Genomic DNA, 19685 nt, shown 5'->3' with positions numbered 1-19685 from the left:
ATTAATGTGAAGCAAATTTTTCTTTTTTAAAAATAATTCACTTTCTTATTTCAAAACTCGAAGTCTGAGCAAAATTTGGGTTAATCGTTGAAACAAAACAACAAAACACTTATATCGAGACAAATTCTTTTTTAATTATCTTTTTAAAATAATGCAACAACATGTACTTAATGTATTTTAATTAAAATTGCTTTCTTTATTAGCGCTTAGTTATCTGGAGAAATCAGTACATTTTCTCCACTCACCTGTTTTGCACAAAGGTTTTTCACTCCGATTTGCAATTTCGTATTTCCATATAAAATTCGAGAAAGTGTGGAGAAATATACCAACAGAAATAATCTGAAAACTTCAAAACACTCTTTTCATTATCCTCCAGAATAGAAGATATCGTCCAAGGAGTGCTCAAAATCAAAATCAGGTGGCCCTTTCAAAAGTAGAATATGACGAGAGCTTTTAAATTTCACAGATTAAACGTTTCTAAGAGCTTAATGTTTCCTCCGCTTATTGCCACTGTGCCATCTGGCTTTTGTAACTGGTGTCCTGCCTCTCTGAGGCAGCAGAGGGCGCTCTGGCATTGTTGACACCGGATACCTCTCGGTACACTGCGCTAGCATCTTGTTCCCAGGAAGGAAACATACTATTTCCCTGGAGGGTTGTCGTTGAGTATCTCAACGGGTCAAGCTGTTCCTAAATTTTTCCGAGAAGCTTTAATTTCAGACCCAGATGAAAGTTGAGATTGTCAAAGGACTCCCACGGCACGCCGCGCCGAAGTTCTCCCATTGCGAAGCCTGGGTTGTTTTATTGCGAAACTGCCGCGCATAGAATTTCTTTCATAGCAGGAACATTTGTAATGGGTATCAAACTGGATGATTATTTTCCAGAGAAATAGAAAGTACATAGTCTTAAAAATCTAGAAACATCACGGATCAATAGCTACTCAATTTCATCTAGGCAACCGACTTACTAAATTGAGTGTTCCCTTTTTAAGTAGTAGTTTAACGTCTCTCATATCATGTATTTCATTTCTACTTAGAAAGTAATTTTAAACTGATCAAGATTTCTGAAGGACGGGATTATATGGTCCTAAACAGGTAGGATTAGGCTGAGGGGATTAGGTTTGCTCCTGCGAGGTAGTATGAATTCTAACGGAATCAGGCGGGACGATTTTGCATCCCTGGACCATAGGTGCTTTGTGGACTATGCAAGTTGTGGATGCAGGAAAACAGCGCAATTGGATGAATATTAGAAAGAAAGGCCGCCATGATAACGTGTAATGCTTTAAACTCATTTCCGCTTCCAACAACTGCTTTGAATTCGCACAAGAGGAATACTCACAACCCTTTAATTTTGTCATGCCAGCAGCCCCTATTTTTCAGTGTGCTTTACCTACCCATTCCCAAATTGGACAAAATTAAATATAAACCAAAGTAATCGATTGGTGTGAAAGACCTGACTTGCAGAGTTCTAAAATTCGAAGACAGATAAAATCCGCCCTGAGGCAGGGGGTGAGCAGACAGCTCTCTGAGGATATTGAACCTGGCCGTTTTATTTCATGAATTTTAGTATACATCTACGTCCCGTGTAAAAAAAAAGAGAGAGAGAGAGAAGAAGAAGAACTTAATGAACACATCTCTTTTAGGTCATTTCAATGCATGGCCCATTTTTATATCTGGATCAAAATCAGTGTTGCTGCCTCTATTGTCCAAACTGTTATTAATTTTAACAACCTTTACGTTTGTGAATTTATAGGCAAACCTAAGCAAATGCATAGAAATTTCTTTTGAGAAATAGCCAGCCAGGCTGGCTACGAATTAGTTGATTTTCCATGTCTCTCTCTCTCTCCCTTGCCATTTTGCTTCATTACTTAGAGAATTAAAATTTGTATTGTTTACATTTAATACTCTCAATATCTAAGAACGATGAAATAGGTTGAGAAATTTAAAGATTTTAAAAAATATATCAATACTGACCCATCCAGCCTTCAATTCCTAAGGCGAATTTTCACTGGATAGGATTTAGTAAACGGCCCTGCCTCTTTCCGTCGCGGGAGCTATGAGGATGCGGCTGCGGTCGGGTTTTCCGCAGTGCGGGTTTCAGGCCTCCTGGCCCTCCAGTGCCTCCCGCCGGCTGGGATGTGCCGAGCAGGCTCCTGCACACCCGAGCGGTCTGCAGAGCTCAGCCCTCTGGACCCGTCTAACTAAGGCTGCCGGGCTATAAGCCTGGCTGAAGGTGGCAGGCTGCATGGGCTCCTGCTCTGTCTCACCTGGTGGGTCTCCGACCACCCCTTCCTGTTTAAGTCTCGAGGCCCACACTTACGTCCATTGCACGTCCCTTTGGTGACCAAGTCTGTGCTAAGACACGCGTCTGAGGACCTTACGTTTCTGTTTTAAGGAAGACGACTTAAGAAAGAATAATAATAATAAAGCCTTCATTCTCCTCAGTTTCCTTCTTTCAATCCTGCCTACGGCAGGATTCAGGTTTCGGCCTAAATATACTGAAAATGGTTTCCCCATATACGTAAACTGAATGTTTGTGTGCATTTCTAAGACCAAAGACTATTAGGCAAGGGTGGCAACAGCTGGAGGGAACGATTTCAGTAAAATATTGTTTTGCTGTATGTGGACTTTCTCTCTTTTAAATTTTATTTTTCAGATTACCTAATATCCTACTCTTTTGAGTAGGGACGGGACGGTCCTATGACTTTTCCAGTTTAATTACGGAGAGAGAGGAGGGCCACGGTCAGCACCGCGGACAGCGCCCGGCTGGGAGGGCGCGGCCACTTTGGTGCATCCTCTTAGCGCCTCTCCTTTGTTCCCAGCCCTTGCAGGCCAAGGCAGAACAAAGACGTCAAGGCTGGCTTTCTCGGCCTGGATTTTTATTTGGCTCCAAAGCCGTGGTGCAGAACTACTACCTCAACATAGTCCACCTCACTGGCTTTCAAATAAATTAATTTACCGAGTTATTTTAAAGTTTCTGACCTGGTCCTTTCCCCTTATCCCACTCCTTTGGCCGATTTGGACATTGCGACAATGCCAAAACAAGAGAGTTATCTTGGTCTTTTAAAGTCTGGCAAGGACGTCTCGAGATTGGGAAGAGAAAGGGAGAAGTCAAAGGGAAATGCGCGTGGCAGGTGTTCTTCAGATCTTTCCAAAGTTTGGACCGTTCATTTGAGGTTTCTTGCGCAATGTGGTCAAGATGCCATTTAATGCTACACCTCTCTCTTCTGTTTTGTTTTCCAAGCTTGGCCTAGGACTGCAGACAATCACACTACCTGCTCTTGAAAGAACCAGTGCTTTCTAAATGGTTTAACTCCCTAGAATATTTGCACAGACGGGAACTACTGCTCTCCTGACAGCTGTCAATGAAGCTTCCCTAAAATCCCCTTCAGAGATTTGCCTGCGGATTTCCGCGGCTCTAACCGAAGAGTAGGAGATTTTCCCTTTCGAACGCCAGGTTGCTTCTAGAATCAGTCTGGGGTAGGGGTGGGGGACATTTACGCGGCAAGGGATGGGTTCATCCTACCACCCTCTAAATTCCCTGCAATTGCCTTTTCCCCTTTCTGACCCTGAGATGCTTTGGTGTCCTTCAAGTGCAGCCGTAGGCTCCGCTCTTGGCATTCACCGCGTGCCTTAATTGTATGACATTAAATCAAGGTCCGCTGTGAACACGGAGGGCAGAGCCTCTGATCTTGATCCGGAAAGTATCAGACCTACTGCGACTACCACACTTCTCTCCCTGCCCATCCCCCTCCCTCCGCTCTGAGGCTCTACTCCCAGAGTCATAACTCATAAGCCCAGCTCCTGTCTCCGCTCATCTCTGCCACATCTGCCAGAGCCGCTGTTAATTAGTCTGTTTCGTGGAAGTGTAGACGATGCGTGTGTCTGCGTATACATATGCATATATCTCCATGCCATTTACAGCACACGCCTAAAAACATACATACGCCTATAAATCTAGTTTTCAAATGACGGCATGGATCCAAGTTAATTACCCCTCTGGTACAGATCTAATTTTGTAATCGTGTTATTTTACTGAATGCAATTAACCCAGTTGGTTCGCCCTGAATCCCTTCTAAGGCACTTGTAAGGAATGGCAGGTTTTTAAGAACCACACCATTGCATGTTCTCCGTCAGAACCATCGCCAATCATTTTCTGCTGTCGGGGATGAAATCTAGCATATAAAGGGGAAAATAAACATGTGTGTGTGCCCGTAAGATAAACACACAGATATGCCTGGTCTCTATGTCCTCCAATAACGTTACCGCGGGTTTGGATGGGAGATTTTGGGAAAAGAGAGTCCAAGGGCGGGCTGGGTCATCTTTCTTTGTAATGCGGAAAAATTAACTCAACCGCACCTGCCTAGTCCCGAGAGAGCTAGGCGGCCCATCTGGTCTGGCTACGAGTTTGCTGCGGAGAGAAAAGGCTGCTCACTAAGGCTTCCCCACTGCCCCGGAGCGCGGACCTCGGGTCTGGGCCCGGAAGGGGCTTCGGTTCAGGTCAGCGCAGCGGATTCGCACTCCTCAGCCTGCGGCCGGAGTCGGGGGCTGGAAGCGCCTGGGCCGGGTGGAGGGAGGGCGAGCAGGAGAAAGGAAAGGGTGAGGGAAGTTGACCTCTACGGGCGGAGCCCTCCGCGCAGCGGGCAGGAGGCGGCGGGCGCGACGGCTCTTTTCACGGCGTCCCCTACGGTGTGGTCGGCCCGAGGGAAAGGCCCGCTCCCACTCCAGAGTCCGAGGAAGGGAGAGAGAGCTGAGAGGTGGTCTTGCGCAGAGACCCCAGAACGCGCCCCTGAAAAACAGAATCAAAGCGCAGTGTTAGGGAGGCGGGAGAGAGGAGGGGGAGGCTGGGGAGCAGGGACACGAGGCAAGAGGGAGCACGCGAGGGAGACAAGGTGACGGGAGGACAGGACCCCAGTCGGCCGGTCGCGACCTCCGTCCCCAGGCTTCAGCGGGACACGGAGGGAACCCCGCGCGCACGGAGCGCGCGGCCAGCAGCCCGAGGGGAGGAGGGTGGCGCTGTGGCTGTGAGTGCAGGTCCGGGCTGCGGAAGTCCCGGGGAGGAGGCCACGAGCTGCGGACACTGCCGCGTCCAGGGAAGTGACTTCGGGAGCTGGAACCGCGAAAACGCGTCCGCAGATGGTCTTTCTGTGCAGTCCCAGCTGTTCCCGCATTCCGCACCCCCTTTCCCCAGCCTCACCCCCTCCCTTAGACCACACGCCAGACCCGCACTCTCCAATCTCCACCCCTCTTGGTTTAGGACCCTGCAAACTGCAAGACCGGCAAGAAAATCGAAACAATCGATGGGAGAGAGAATTACATACACACATAGCCCTAGAAATCCGGAGGAGAGAGACCTGCTAGCCCTGCTCAAACCTGCAGAGGACCAAAACGTTTTCAATCGCTGCTCAGCGAGTTCGCGGAGGAAAGAGGAGGCTGAGAGGCTTCCGTGGTATAAGGTGCTTTAAGGTGGGAGGTGGGGGTAGGGAGGGGGTGGGTCGGAGCGGTCCGGTCTTTCCCCCTCGCTTGCTGATCCAGAATTAGGGATTAATGGCTCGCTCCAGCCAAACAAATAAGGCATCTGCCTTCAGCACAAGAGGATTACACGGGCTGCTGACGTCACCAGTCAGACAGATGTTGGCTCCCAAAGTCCTGAGCAGCTCTCTGTGTCCTTGAAACCAAAGAGCCGCAGAAGGCGCGCAGCCCCCAATTGCAGAGCCTGGGTACAGCAGAGGGCAAGCGCCCTGCCCTTGCCGACAACCCGTTGGCTCCAACGCAGTGCCCACAGGCAGCTCCCTAAGACGTCGAGCTTCCAGCCTCTCCAAACGCTCCCCTCGCCGTCTTGCTGTCAAAACCCAGGCTCCCTCAAAACAAGACAAAGTCATCATTCTCAGTTGCCTCTCCCCAACATGGAGACAAGCTCCCACAAACCAGTAGACACATCTAGATCCCTCATTTAAGCTCTCGGGCTCCTTTTCACTCACACTCGGTTGGCCAAGTAACAGGAAAATAAGCACCTTAGGCCGGACAGAGCCCACGCTCCAGCTGAGGGACCGCCTCTTAATTATGTGCGCAAGCAGCAAAAGCAGAGCTAATCTGCATCTCCTCTTCTCAACCCCGCAGGCTTCCTTCCCCCCCAGGCCAAGTTTTAGGTTTATGCTTAATCTTATCACGAATGCCTTCCTGGACCAAGGCGCCTTTCAAAACAATGACTCTTTGCCAACCTAAATCAGCGTCCCAACCAGAGCCCTGGCCCACCACTTGGCGAACCACGGGGACCTCACCATGGTCCTGATTAGGACAGGGGAAAATGTCATTGCATATTCTTCTCAAGTACTTTGAATACGTTGTCTAAAAATAAAATGTGTGTGTCTTCAAAATATATGTAGCATCTAATTACAGTAACCTGCACATTCAAAGAACTGCAGTTTCATTTTATAGCCAAATCTGATGAATAAAGATCAAATTTTAATTTCTTTATAAACTCCAAGGTCCTTTTAAATTGATTTAATTTTAACTTAATTTTAATTACAAGCTATTTTAATTCCTCTAACTCGTATATTGTTTTTGCTTTATATGATTTTCCAGGCCTTTACAGGTCACACTAAAGTCAGGTTATGAAATAAGCCAAAGGACACATCAAACTGGAAATTTAAATGAGCAATTTTGAATGTTGTGTAATCCACAAATGAAATGGTTTTAAATGAATTTTAATTCTGTAAAGAAGTAAAGACTATTCAAACAATGTACAAAACAAAATAACCTGATCTCCATCACAGAGCCACATTGAACCAATCCTGTGCCCCAAATCTAATCAGTATATATGGAAAAAACCTGTGACTTTCTTGGAAAAAAAAGTGCTTGCTCACAACATTGCACATTATAGGGTACAATGCCTACACAGGAGTAAAAGGAATAGCTGGATTATATCTCCATTCATATTATCCCTGTCTATCAAAGTGGCATTTAATTTTCCCAATTTTATGCATTTAGAAATTCAGTCACTGATAAAAATCAATTTAATTTTCTGTAGTGTCATTCAGCCAATGCCAACCTAAAATAGTAAAATTTCTCTATCCCCATACTGTTTCAAGGCCTTATATAAAACATTCTACATCTAAAACTGATAGATTTAAATTTTATATTTACCCGTACCAAAAGGTGGGCTTTATCTTATTTTAATTGGATAAAGAATATATACTTTTCTATTTGAGACAGGGTAAAAACTGAACACATAATCATTGTTTCTTTGAAACTTGGTAGACTAACTTTGAAATGCCACATTTTACCAGTCGAATTCCTTTTAAAAATCATAAAGATTGTTTTTGATTTTCAACATGTTTTGAATGTAAACTTCCACTCAGGTCTCAAAATTTTACTAGAGTCCTTTTTGCTCAGTGATTTAATATTAGTTCGCTGTCCATGGTCTTGATCCACATGAAAGGATACGCTAGTGTTACCTTTTGAAAAATGAAAGTCACAACGCCTCTGCACAAATGTGACTCCCTAACATTTTAAAATGATATCAGAAAGGGGGAAACGCTATAGGCTTTAAGTTATCTTCCCTATCCCAGTTGTTTTTAGTTTTCTATATTTGACACCAAAATGAACGTACAGAAAGCACATAGGAAAAGTTTGCATTTCATTGTTTTTGAGCTGGCAAAACCACCACTTCATTTAAAGATCCAAATAATTGTAGTGAATAGGAAATAATATCTTTCAACCTGCAATACGTTTTGGGGGTTTTCAAAAGTGACATAGACATTCTTGTATAGGTATCCTTGTCCACTTTTACATATGGTTTAACAAGTGCAGAACAATTGCAAAAATGACAAATTAAGCGGCAAAACCCAAACAACGTTTTCAATCATCTCCCTCTTCATATTTACATCGCTATATAGAGGCACATAGATCTCTCTCTCTCTCTCACACACACACACACACTAAGAGCATTAAACTAAATCCATCTCTAACACCTTACACTTCTTTTCTAGCAAAGCATATGTTCCAGTGGCTAAGATGCAGAATAATTCTTCCATCCAAAATAGCATCCCATCTTCAGTTTAGAAAACAAAAGACTGAACGAGCAGAGTAACATTTAGTATCTCCTGGGGTTTCCTCGAGGGGGAGAAAGGAGAAAGAACTATTCCCTCTTTCAAAAATGTAATTGTCTTTCGTTTTTTATTTTCTCCTTCAGATTATCAGAAAAAAAATGTTATGTATATGTATGTATATATGCATATATAAATAGACACTTATTTTCCCAAACCCCAGGAGCCGCTGCTGATCTTTGGAGGACACTGATCAGCACACACCGGGCGTATCTGTGCTTTGATACAAGTGCCCCAACGGTAAGAAAACAGGCCCTTGCTTTTAAACTGAGGTCGGCACCCACGCCAGGCCACGGGGCCGAGCCTCAGCGATTCACACCTTCCTAGGCACGAGAAGGCTACTTTCTGAAGAAGTATTTCGAACTTGGGAAAATCCTTGTACCGGAAGAAAATGGCCTAAACACAATAGGACTCGCCATTTTCTCCTTGTGAAGCACAAAGCGCTTGGCGCTGCCCGCCACACAAAGAAAGCCTGGGCCCGCGGAATTCTTGCACATTTTCAAGAGGCCAAAAAACACCTTCTCAGAAACACAATTTCTCCCTCCTGGGCGCCGTGAGGCACATACTCTCTCCCATCCTCATTCAGTCCTTGTCCCAAGAAGATCCCTTATTTGAGATGGAGATAAAAGACGCACCGAAGGCGCGATGCTAGCGTGCGAGCCAACTCCGGCAAGAATAAGTCCTGAAAACCGAGGGGCCCGGCCCGCTGCTGCCTGGGGCTCCATTTTAGGCCCGGGGTCGGGGAACGCGGATCCCCTCCCTCCCCTTCAGATCCTTCCTTCCAATTCCATTCTGTCTCCCAAGCGCGTCTGGGAGCCCCGAGAGCTTAGGGATCTCTGTGACCTGATTTCCATCCATTGCCAGGAACCAACCTTACAGCCCAGAGCTGAGCGGGCGGCTCTCAAGGATGCTCGCGACGCGGGAACTCCTCGACTCACTGCCTCCCGCCGCCCCCCGCCTGCCGCCCCAAGTCATCGCATCAAAGTCAACCAGGATCTTGTTCTGCACGCCCACAACGGGCGAAACACTTCTCCAGCTCACGTGCGAAAAGTGCAAGCTTCGAAGAAGCCCCTGTGAACCAAAACACCAAAACACAAGCAACAACCCGACTCACAAAGCGAACACTCCCAGCCCAGCCCGAGACGCAGAGCCCGGCTACCGCAGGAAAGGATGGTACTTACAGCCGGCGTGCGCTCGGGTAATCCGCGTCGCAGCCCGTGCGGTGGGTTAGTTGGCTTTTAAAAAATCACTACACACCATATTTGATTTTACACAGCTTCCACCGGTAAGAAGGAACGAAAACAAGAATCTTGTAGCCTAGTGGGAATGGGGGAGGGGGATGGAGATTTTCATTGTCTACGCTCGCCACACGCAGCCCAAGGAAAGACACTCACTGCCGTTTGGAGCTCCTTCTACTTTCTGCTTGAAATTCAGAAGCTTCAACGCAGTAAAGCGGGGGTTTGGTCTCACTCTCTGCCTCCCTCCCTCTGCGTTCTCTCTCTCTCTCTCTCTCTCTCTCTCTCTCTCTGTCTCTCTGTCATTTCCTTCTCCCTCCTCTCCTCTCCCCTCCCTGTCTTCTAAAGCTCGAAGTCTCTCTCTCTCTTTCTCTCTCTCTCTCTCTCTCTCTCTCTTGCTTTTTTTCAAAAGAGGGCAGGTCGCTTCCTGCATCCCAATGAGTTAAATCAGTCACTTACTTCTCATGCATCAGCAGCCTCTTTAACAACCCGAGGGCTGCAGGCACAAAAGAGCATTTAGCTGCCTCCAATTTGTGTAGAAGGCCTGTCCTTAATTTGTTTTTGGAGTATAATTAAATCATGTTTTTCACGTAATATAAAAATACCGAATTCTCAACTTTAGTGAATGAAGTGCTAACGGTAACCTTTGAAAAGAAATCCCTCTTCTTAATGTTCTTATCAAGGGCCTAGAACGTCCCAGAATTGCAGAGGCCTAAGGTCTGGGCCCAAAACTACCTGCCCCTCCCCCCTTTCACACGTCAAGGTCACAGTCATATGATCCCCCATTGCTTTAAAATGGAGCCTTTTTTATCAACCCATCGCCCTGGAAAGGAATTAAGTCTCTTTTATGGGGTGGGAAGATCTGAAGGATTAAATAAATAAATAAATAAATACATCCTTAATCTGAAATACACACGTCAGCAGAATCAAGCCTGATCAGACATTGGGATGGTGGCATGGGGGGACTGACTGGCCATGTGAAAGTGAGTGGTTTTCATCTCCCCCCTTCTCCCCTGGCGAATTTTGAGGTCGCTGGGTTTTGCTTGGTTTTCTTCCGGCGGCTGCGTGGGCCTTCTGGAAGGACAGGGCCGGCGCCTTTTTAGCTCCCAGACTATCTGAGGGGTTCTGATCTCCCAGACACCGCCCAGTGGTCAGGGGGATCCTGTGTATGACTCCCCCTCCTCTAAAGGGGCTGGGGTACAAAGAGCAACTCTGCCTTCCTGCAGTTCTCTTTCAGAAAGAACTCTAGGCCTGGCCATTGTTTCTCCTCAATAAAGGGGGCCGAGGGTGACAACAGAGAGAGCCCTTCTCTTCCCTACACTCACCACCCACCTCCTCTCTCACCCCACCCAAGGCCACTGCTGGGGAGAAATTTGGGAATATTTTATTGCTCCGGTGAGACGCTTGTCTGGAAGATCATGGGATGTAATATCATGAATATCTCGGTTATCATTGTATTTTCTTCAGTAGGATTCCGTTAAGTCGTCTGTGGGCTCCCTCACCCCCTCCCATTTTCCAGTTCTAACAGCGCTTGTTCAGAAACATTGCACTCAGATGCGAGAGAGGTTAGGACCGCAGAAAACCGCATTTAGTACCACCGAAAGGGAATGTAACAATATAACTTACCACTTCCCGCCTCTGAATATTCGCTGTTCTACCCTAAATCACCCTGGGGTTTTGAGTAAGGCCACTTTTCACCTTGAGCATTTATCAAACCGTACTTGGCTGTTGCTGCTACTGCGGGAGGAGGTGTGCACAGGCCGCCAACACCCACTTGACATCTGCTTGAAATATCCAACAATATCTCCAACGGGGTCGTTTGCAAAAAGCAGAAAACCAAAAATGAAAGAATTTTAAAAAATACAGAAAGAATATAAGTGTGTGTATAACATAATCCCAAGATGCTGGGTTTGGGGGCTCGAATTACCTAAGACAAAACATCTCTGCGGTTTGAGTCCAGACCGAAGGCCTCACCACAAGGGTGTTTTATTAGCCGCAAGAGATCACGGTTTTTTTGGAGGCACTACAAGGAATGCGCGTCACCCCGCTGCCCTTTATCTCTCATCGATGATTCTCATTCTATCCGTTTCAGTTTATTGACCTGGGATGCGGGACTGCTAAAGATCCTCAACGACTTGCCGAGCCTGGGGGAAGCAAAGTCACGAGGTGCGCACTGGGGCCCGCCGCTGGGAAGGTGCGGCTCTCTGCTCTGGTTAGCAGCAGAGTCGGCTCTGTGGGGTGACGACTTCAGACCACCCCGGGTGGGCACTTTACCCAGCATCCTCCCCTCTCTCCCGACTCTGGCAATGCCAGCTTTGCCTCATCTTCCAGGGCCTTGGAATTTCAGCCTTGTTGGTGGGGAGGCCTTGGGAAAGAACCCAAGCGCTAGGTGCGTTTCCCACGAAAGGGCCGCTTTCTCGCCGGCGGCTTATTCTGAGTTGAGGCCTCAAAGTAAAACGTGACAGAGAGCAAAGGCGAGCATCCCAAAATTCATCTGAGACTTTCACCCCACCCCCACCCCCACCCCAAACAGATGGCTGGGCCGGGACACCTGCACTTCAGCCGTAGCCTCAGCCTCCGCGCAGCTCTCGGGAAGGGGACCACAGAAGCGGGTCCAATAAGGTCACCAACCACCCTGGGCCCAAATCGCTCATCTCCACCCCACCTCACTCCATCCCCAGCCCTAAGAGCCTTTTTCCGGACACTTTTTACTTTCGATCCCTGCCTGGCGCTCTATGCCTAGGAAAGTGAGCGGCCGATTCCTTTCTGGCGCCAGGTTTCGGGTTTGCCCTACTCTCAAACCTCCTCCTGCCCTGCGCACCTCGTCGCTCAGGCCTGGAACTTATGAAAATGTAACCCAACTCATTGCCAGAAGTTGTTGCTAATTAGTGGATAATAAACTTCTGTAGCCAGGGCACAAAAGTCTTTTAAAAGTGCAAAGGTGTTCTTTGTTATGGCATCAGAAAAGGGATTAGCATATCAATTGGACTGGGGGGACCGGACAATGAGCCCTCCTCCCCCTGAGCTGCCCTCAGTTCGCCGCCCGCCGCCGCCTCCTCCTCTTTGTGTCCTTCCTCCTCCTCTTCTTCCTCTGGCTGCTGGGAGAACTGTCAAGGCTGGGTCGGGGAGTTCGGGCGGCAGTCTGGGACCAAGCGGGCAGGCGCAGGACACGCTTCACGCCGCCCACCGGGCTCCGCGGCCTGCGCGGATTCCTCGCCCTCGCCCTCGGCCCACGCCCCTCTCTGGGGGCTCAGCCTCGCTCCGCGCCCAGGCGTGAGCCTGGAGAAGGTGAAGAGCGGCGGGTCTGGGCGGCCACAAGGGCGTGGACGAGGCCTGTCCAGGAGGGCGGCTTTGCACGGCCCCACGCGGCGCCCCCTCCCTGCACTCGCGACCCGGGCCCCGCAAGCCTTTCGCCTCCCCCAGGGACGCAAACCCCTAACCGACTCGCACTCGTCTGGCCATCCGGCCCCACCAGCTCCCCACCCTCCTCCGGCCTCCACGCCAGACTCGCTGACCTGGCGACCCACGCTTGTTTGCGTTGGGGGGAAGCAAAGACCCTTAGGCCCGAGGCAGCTGTTTCCTCGGGCGCTGCAGGTCGGCTCCGGTGGTTCCGGGGCGAGGGCCCAGCCGAGGCGAGGCGGCTGGAGCGGCCCAGGCCCAAGCAGGCCTGGCGGTCTCCGCGCAACCTCGCCTCGCCCCGCCGCCCCCACCGACACCCCCTGCCCCAAGCCGGCCCTGCGGAAGTCGGCTCCTCGGGCCGAGGCAGAAATTAGAAAGCCTGCCCCGGGCCAGGTGCAGGAAAGCAAAGCAGAAATCAGTCCCAGGATGCGGCCCTGGCTGGCAGGGCCTTGGCCCCCATTGCCGCCGCGACCCCTCCCGGCTGCCTCCGCCCAGGAGCGCAGGGCAGAGGCGCTGGTGCCTGCGGGACCGCCCCGGGCTCGGGGAGCGAAGGAGCGGGGAAGCGCGCGGAGAAGGAAGGTGGAAGGGGGACACAGGCAGCGAAGGAGCTCTCCGCCCGCCCGCGGACGAACCGGACCCGCCACTTCCCAGCCGGCCGCGAGGAGCTGCGGGCCCGCCCGGCCGCCCCTGGGCCGCGAAACCCGCGCCACTCCGGCTACCCCGGCGTGGAAACGCGTTCTTTCCTTTTTCTTCTCCCCTCCCCCCTTCCTCTTTCTCCCTAGAGGCAGCTTCCGTCCTCTAAATGCATTTCACAAGAAAAAAAAAAAAAAAAGGAAATCTCTGGGGCTCTCCTTCCTTTTCCACCCGTCTCGCTTCCTCCTAACACTGGTGTTGGTCGAACAAGCGCCAAACTCACACGAGTTTCCCCGAAAACGAACAGCTTTAAATGCCGTGAGGGAAAATGTCGGGGGAAAAAGTGGAGGTCGGTGTTTCCCTAAATGCAAAACATCAGAGAGGAATCTGAAAAGAGCTTTACTTTCCCTGCGAAATCTCCATTGTTGCTCGGCAAACAATGGGAGCCTGGGCGACTGGAGGGCTGTGCGAATGAATAGGCGATCCGCGGGATGTGTGCGGGTCAGTGCCTGAGGTCCCGGGCCTAAAGCCCCTTTCTCAGCTTGCCACAATAAACCAGCGCAAGGTTTAGTCCTTACTGGGTCACCGGCCATCCTCTATTATTCAACACTTCACAACAAAAAACACTTATTAATCAGCGCTGACCAGAGGCCCCTTTTGAAACAAGAGAAGAGGGGAGAGAGAGAGGGAGTGAGAGAGAGAGGGGTGAAAAGAAGATTGAGAAGCCCTGGACAGATCTTTCTAAAGCCAGAGCAACCATGGGGTACTTTCCTCCTGTTGCCAAAGTTTATTTGACACAACAAAGTTTCTAATCAGGCCACGGAGACCTGGATTTCTCCTCATTTGCCTCACTCCTGGTCTCTTTCTCTGAAGATGCTGGAGACTTTGTTGCAAGAAAGGATGGCTTTAGGTCATATTGCTGAGGCCTGATCTTAAAGGTCTAATTGCTATTGGAAGAGAATCCTGTTTCCCAACTGGGCCTCCCCTCTGGAGATGGAGCAAGGAAGACCGTCCAACTCTGCTCTGGGCACCCTGTTGATGGATGAGGTGTCAGGCCAGTCGTCATGTGAGGACTGGTTTCCAAATGGTATGAGCAGTAGTCAAATGCGGTACTTATTGGTGATACTGAATGCAATCTGTAGATTTTCTACTTCATGTTGTTTCTGGCCGGATATATCAAAAGACTAAACTTGCTTGTTAGAGTGAAGAGGAACTAACTGATCAAGGATTAAGGGGAAAGGATGTGATGAGATTAGTTTGAGAGAAGAAAATGTGCCATACCACTAAAGTCAGTGGGTTCTTTGCTCAACTTTGGTAATTTTTACAGAGCTTATTTGATGTTCATAACCTAATTTTGTGTCTTTTATTTATCTGGTTATATGATAATTATGAACACATGCTCAGGCATATATGGCCACTACTGTACATCAAAGTGAAGTGCTACATACGTCAGCTTTATGGATGAGTTTAATCCATTTAGAACTCAGCTAGACATTTTTGATGGCAAAATTTTGTCGCTTTTTGATTTGGGGTTGGAAGCCAATATTTCTTGGTTATTCTGTCTGTTTCACATTACTCAGGTTGTAATTTAGCCAAGTGAGCAAAGCTCTTTTGTAATGGCTGATGTTTACAAGTAACGGAGGCAGCAGATACTGAATCTTGGTTGTCAAAAGCTATAAAACAATTATTTTCCTAAGGAAATAGAAATGAATGTCAAAGTAGTATTCTTTTAAGTTTAAAATTTCGTTTGTATACACTTTTGGATTTCTGAGTAACATAACTAACCATTTCACTTGTTATGATTCAAGGAAGCCTTTAAACCCAGAAAATGTATGGATGGGGGATTCTGAGTTGAGCAAATTAAGCTGTAGAACTAGATGGCTTGGTAATGAAAGCAAGAATGCAGAATTACTTGGTAGTAAACTACACTGATATTTACCAGAGTTTAGGTAGTAAATGCAAAAATGGGTTGTATAGTTTGGGCTTGGGAAGTGTGTTTGTCTTAGATGCCTTCTATTTAAGATTGGCTTTTGTGTGTGTGTGTGTGCGCGTGTGTGTGTGTGTGTGTAAAATATTGTGTTACTCAGATTTTGCAGAGTTCAAGGGTTCTTGCAATGGAATAATCAAGTGTTATCTGAATTATTTAAAGCCAGGGATTAAAGGCCTTGGAATTGACTACTGACAAACTCTCAAATGTAGGCAGGGGAAAGTTTAGTATTCTTATCTTTCTGTTTATACTTTGAAAATAATTTGGCCAATTGTGGTTAATTATTTTTAAAGTTTATGCATAGGAACAATGAATATTTCTTCTATGAATTGTTTCCCAAATGAGCAAGTAATATTATTCAGAAAACAAGTAGTTATCTATTTAATACATACCAGTATGTCACCCAAAATGCACTGTTTTCAAGATTATGCTTTAAAAAACATATTTGCTATGGAGAGCTCTACTGTTTCAGAAAATCATTTAGGGTGTGGATACACACAATATATTCAACAAATTCGTTTGTAGGACACGACAATTTTATGTCATATGTTTCCTTTTGCTATTTTGATTGACTTCCTAATTTGCTTAAAGGAGGCAACATTTTATTTGTATATATATATGTTTGTTTGTAAACTAAAGTTACCTACTAAATGGGACTAGTCTTTCACAGATTATCTCTGAGTAAGTTTTATCAAATAAACAAATAGAGAAAAGTTTTAAATATATATATAATACATTGAATGTGTATATATATCATTGCACAGTACACCATTCCAACACATTTAAAGACTCTCAATGCTTGCTTTATTTTTCTTCTTCCTCCTCCTTCTCCTCTTCCACTTCTTTTTTCTTTCTCTGTTCTTTTCTTTTGCTAAGAAACTAAGTAAATAGCATTGTAATAACATTTCCTGAAATATACTAGTGAATTTGTATGGAAATTGGAATATCTTCCACATTTGTCAAAGGAGAAAGAATAATACATATACATTATGTTCAACACATGTTTAAAGTAGAGAAATGTTATTTGTTGATATTACTTGCCATGGAAGCAGTATTTGTTAAATTTGGTATATCTTGATGAAATAATTGTTATTCCCAAGTACGTTTTTTTTTCTGGGACAATACATACATGCTTGTATTTTTAAAGAAAATACTTACATCTCTAACAAAACCCTAAAAATTTCACCACAGATTTAGCACATCACAGAAATTACTTCATAGGTATGCAAGTCATGTATATTCTGGATTTTTTTTAAAAACCTTAAAAAAGCCACCTGGACAGTCTTATTATTATTTTTTTTAAAAAGACACATTTTAATTAATCTCCACTACAAAAGGAAACAAATGTCTTGCTAAAACTTGTGCATCTTTATCCAAATGAAGATTAGATTACAAAGCGTATGATTACAAAATGAAAAGTATATGAAATCTGGGGAATTTATTTGGAAAAATTTTAGTTTTTTGCATTTATGTTTCTTCCTGGCAGATACATATATTTCAGACCTTTTTTCCCTCTTGACAGAATTTGTCAGATTTGGTTTGAATTTATATGAACATGATCTGACAAAATACAGTAGCAATAGGTTATCATGAAGTATATATGTAAACGCTGCTGAATGTTGCCCTAATACACACTACTTTCTTATCTAAAAATAAACTAATGTTGTTTTTCATGATGGAGGGAAGGTAAAAAGGAACTGATAGAAATTTGACTTGCCCCCTGTGATCTGCCTGTTGCCAGAGAATTCTGGTTAGTTGTATAGATCTAAGACTTCCGTGGAGCGACTCAGCCTGGTACTTACTTATTTATAAACTTTCAGCTCACTAGAGACTTAAAGTTATATTTAGAAAACTAGAACCTCACATGATATATGTTTATTTGATTCTTCCATTTAAATACTTCATAAGTACACCAAAAGTAATTTTTAATCAAAAATTTTCATTAGGTTTAACATGCATTGCAGTTAAACACCCCTAATGTATTTCTGTATATACCATAATATGACATCTCACTTTTTTTTGGAAACAAAAGAAAATCAAACTTCTGAATGAAACTTTTCCCTCAACATTATTTCCTTAGTTCTTCTTAGGTCAATATTGTCTTCAACTAATTGCATTTTGGTACATGTGTTTTGAAATCCATTTTGGCTTAGACATCAGTTTTTCACTCAGAAAGTCTATCTGCTTATATAACCACTTATGACAAAGCAGAATATTCTAGAGAGTTTCACAAAGGTCCAAAGATATGTGTGTGTGCACACACTAAACTATTTAAATCCCAAAGGTTTGTGGATGTTTATTTTAAGTTGAAAAGGAAACATTCAGCACTGTTGTTATGGTAGATTTTTTTAAATGAAGATTAAGTTTTTGAAATGCCTACACCATAAAATATACACAATAAAACACATATGTATTTGGATTTTTAATCTTGGTAATCAGTGATTGAGTCTTTTAGGTTAACGTAAGTTTCTCTTTCAATTAAGGAGGCTGTTTAGAAATACTGTAAGAAATTAGCTGTGTTGAGGTTATGGCAAGGGACTAAGGTATTTTTGTTCATTTTGTTCTTGTGTTTTTATGGATTAAAATGTAGCTCAATGTCCTTGAACTCTTCTAGTTCCCCTTATGTGTTTTATTGCTTTTTGGGAAATGCTAATGGGAGCAGGGGTGTTGGAGAGGAGGGGGTTAGGCAATAGAGTCTATGGATCAAGTAGAGTTTGGGTGGTAATGCTAATAGTATTGAACCAATCTCCTTGTGCCAGGAAAGGATTCATTTTCCAAGCTTTTTTTTTTTCTATTATTCTTCTGCCTTTCCACTCAAGGTGCCTAATAGATCCCATGAAAATTAAGCTCTGGTAAAAATCATTTGTTCTGTACCTGATGGAAAAGGTATTAAGAGGCAGGAGAATGATTCCGGTTTCACATCAGTATTGGCACTTTGGAGTTCATGCTAGTCTGCAACAACATAATGTTATATTTTATGGATGTGCCCGATGTTTTATTTCCCAGTAGTTACATGTACACTGCAGATGCATGAAGACCATATTTAAAATTAAAGCCTTAAAAACAGGAACATTCACTTGAACATATTTTGTAAGAAAAAGACGTTAGAGGGGAAAAAGTCTTAGCTATGGGGAAAGAAAAAAAATACTCAGCCATGAAAATATATAATTACAATGAATTGCAACTAGCTTTAATGAAACTCCAGTTTTCTGAAGACCACAGTTAACTGAAGTTTAAGTAACTTACTCATAAGTTACTTATAACTTTTATTCATAAGTTACTTATAACTCTTGAGATATTCATGAATATCCCAAGAATTTTTCTGGATACTCCCGTTTCTTATGAAAGGCAGCTTTTGTAAAACCAGCCATCTGAGACCCCATTCTATCTCAGCTACTTTTTATCCCAAGGTGGTTCAATGATCCTCTGAGACCTAAAGATAAACAGGTTTGTTTGTACATGTACATCAGCACAGAACCTAGCCACGGCAAGTCATTCCAGTGCTACCTGGGAAGAGTTGAGATTGGGACTGTGGGGCCTGATCAGAAAGGCTGCTAAGCTTGACATGACAGGTTCCTGGGGCCTTTGTGAAGGCCCTTGCCCTCAGAAGCAGAGCCACAGTTTCTCCAAAGAAGTGGTAGAGTAATGCCAATTTCATGCTTTGGTGCAATCCTGGGTTTGCTAGCATCAATCCTAGTAACTCCAGCTGTGAAGAATATAAGCTTCATGATCAAGCTTTCCCTTTTTCTCCTGTACCTCCTCATCTTTCTGTCCTTCTGTTTTTTCCTTCTCTTCCTTCTCCTTCTCTTTTCTTCTTTTCTCGAACTGCAGTGGTACTGAATCAGCCCAATGAGCAGATATATATTTTGCTATTGATTTGCTTGCTTTGTAAGTTATGCTTTAAAACTGGTCAGGTGAGAGCTTGTTCTGTTTTATTCTGTTTCTTTCTTTTGAATGTTCTACTCTTCAAAGAAGCTAAATGCCTTAGATTAGTGTATTTGTCAAGTACGAGACTCACTTTGGGGAGTTTGATGGTCAGGCCAGAGGCATGGAGAAGACTACATTGTAGGTGTGATTTTCTTCTAGGGTGGGCTTAGAGTAACCTAAGGGTTAGTGATCTGAGACATATCTCTGGGACTGCCCAGGCACAACAATATCAAAGATTTAGGAGGAGCTCTCCGGATTTTAGAAGTTCTAGATCTGGAAGATAGGGAATGGGGTTGCTCTTTCTGGATAATTTTATGCTGGTTGTGTCCTCATCCCCTTCTAGTGTGTGGCGTGTGTGTGTGTGTGCGTGTGTGTATGTGTTTGTGTGTGTATAAGTATG

At 45.3% G+C, this 19685-nt stretch overlaps 3 long non-coding RNA genes across 4 annotated transcripts in view; 2 read left to right on the top strand and 1 right to left on the bottom strand.

The window, feature by feature from the left end:
* Window positions 1-2847: 2847 nt before the first annotated feature.
* On the bottom strand, window positions 2848-9687 carry LOC135278012 (uncharacterized). Its single transcript, XR_010345554.1, has 2 exons — window positions 9286-9687; window positions 2848-4785 (listed from the first exon to the last, which is right to left on the bottom strand). It is a non-coding gene; the product is annotated as an uncharacterized LOC135278012 (long non-coding RNA).
* Window positions 9688-9902: 215 nt separating this feature from the next.
* Window positions 9903-12244, top strand: LOC105724863 (uncharacterized). Its single transcript, XR_001109137.2, has 3 exons — window positions 9903-10322; window positions 11432-11505; window positions 11873-12244. It is a non-coding gene; the product is annotated as an uncharacterized LOC105724863 (long non-coding RNA).
* Window positions 12245-14059: 1815 nt separating this feature from the next.
* The window catches only part of LOC135278011 (uncharacterized), a 457249-nt gene continuing 451623 nt past the window's right edge, over window positions 14060-19685 (top strand). For both annotated transcript variants that reach the window (XR_010345550.1, XR_010345551.1), the window contains exon 1: window positions 14060-14458. This is a non-coding gene — a long non-coding RNA (uncharacterized LOC135278011). The remainder of the gene's footprint in view (window positions 14459-19685) is intronic.

This window comes from Aotus nancymaae, unplaced genomic scaffold, assembly GCF_030222135.1.
Source record: "Aotus nancymaae isolate 86718 unplaced genomic scaffold, 86718_ANA_hifiasm-v0.15.2.pri h1tg000036l, whole genome shotgun sequence".
NCBI lineage: Eukaryota > Metazoa > Chordata > Mammalia > Primates > Aotidae > Aotus > Aotus nancymaae.
The sequence above is the reverse complement of the archived record's forward strand: the minus strand, read 5'-3'. Positions and strand labels throughout refer to the sequence as shown.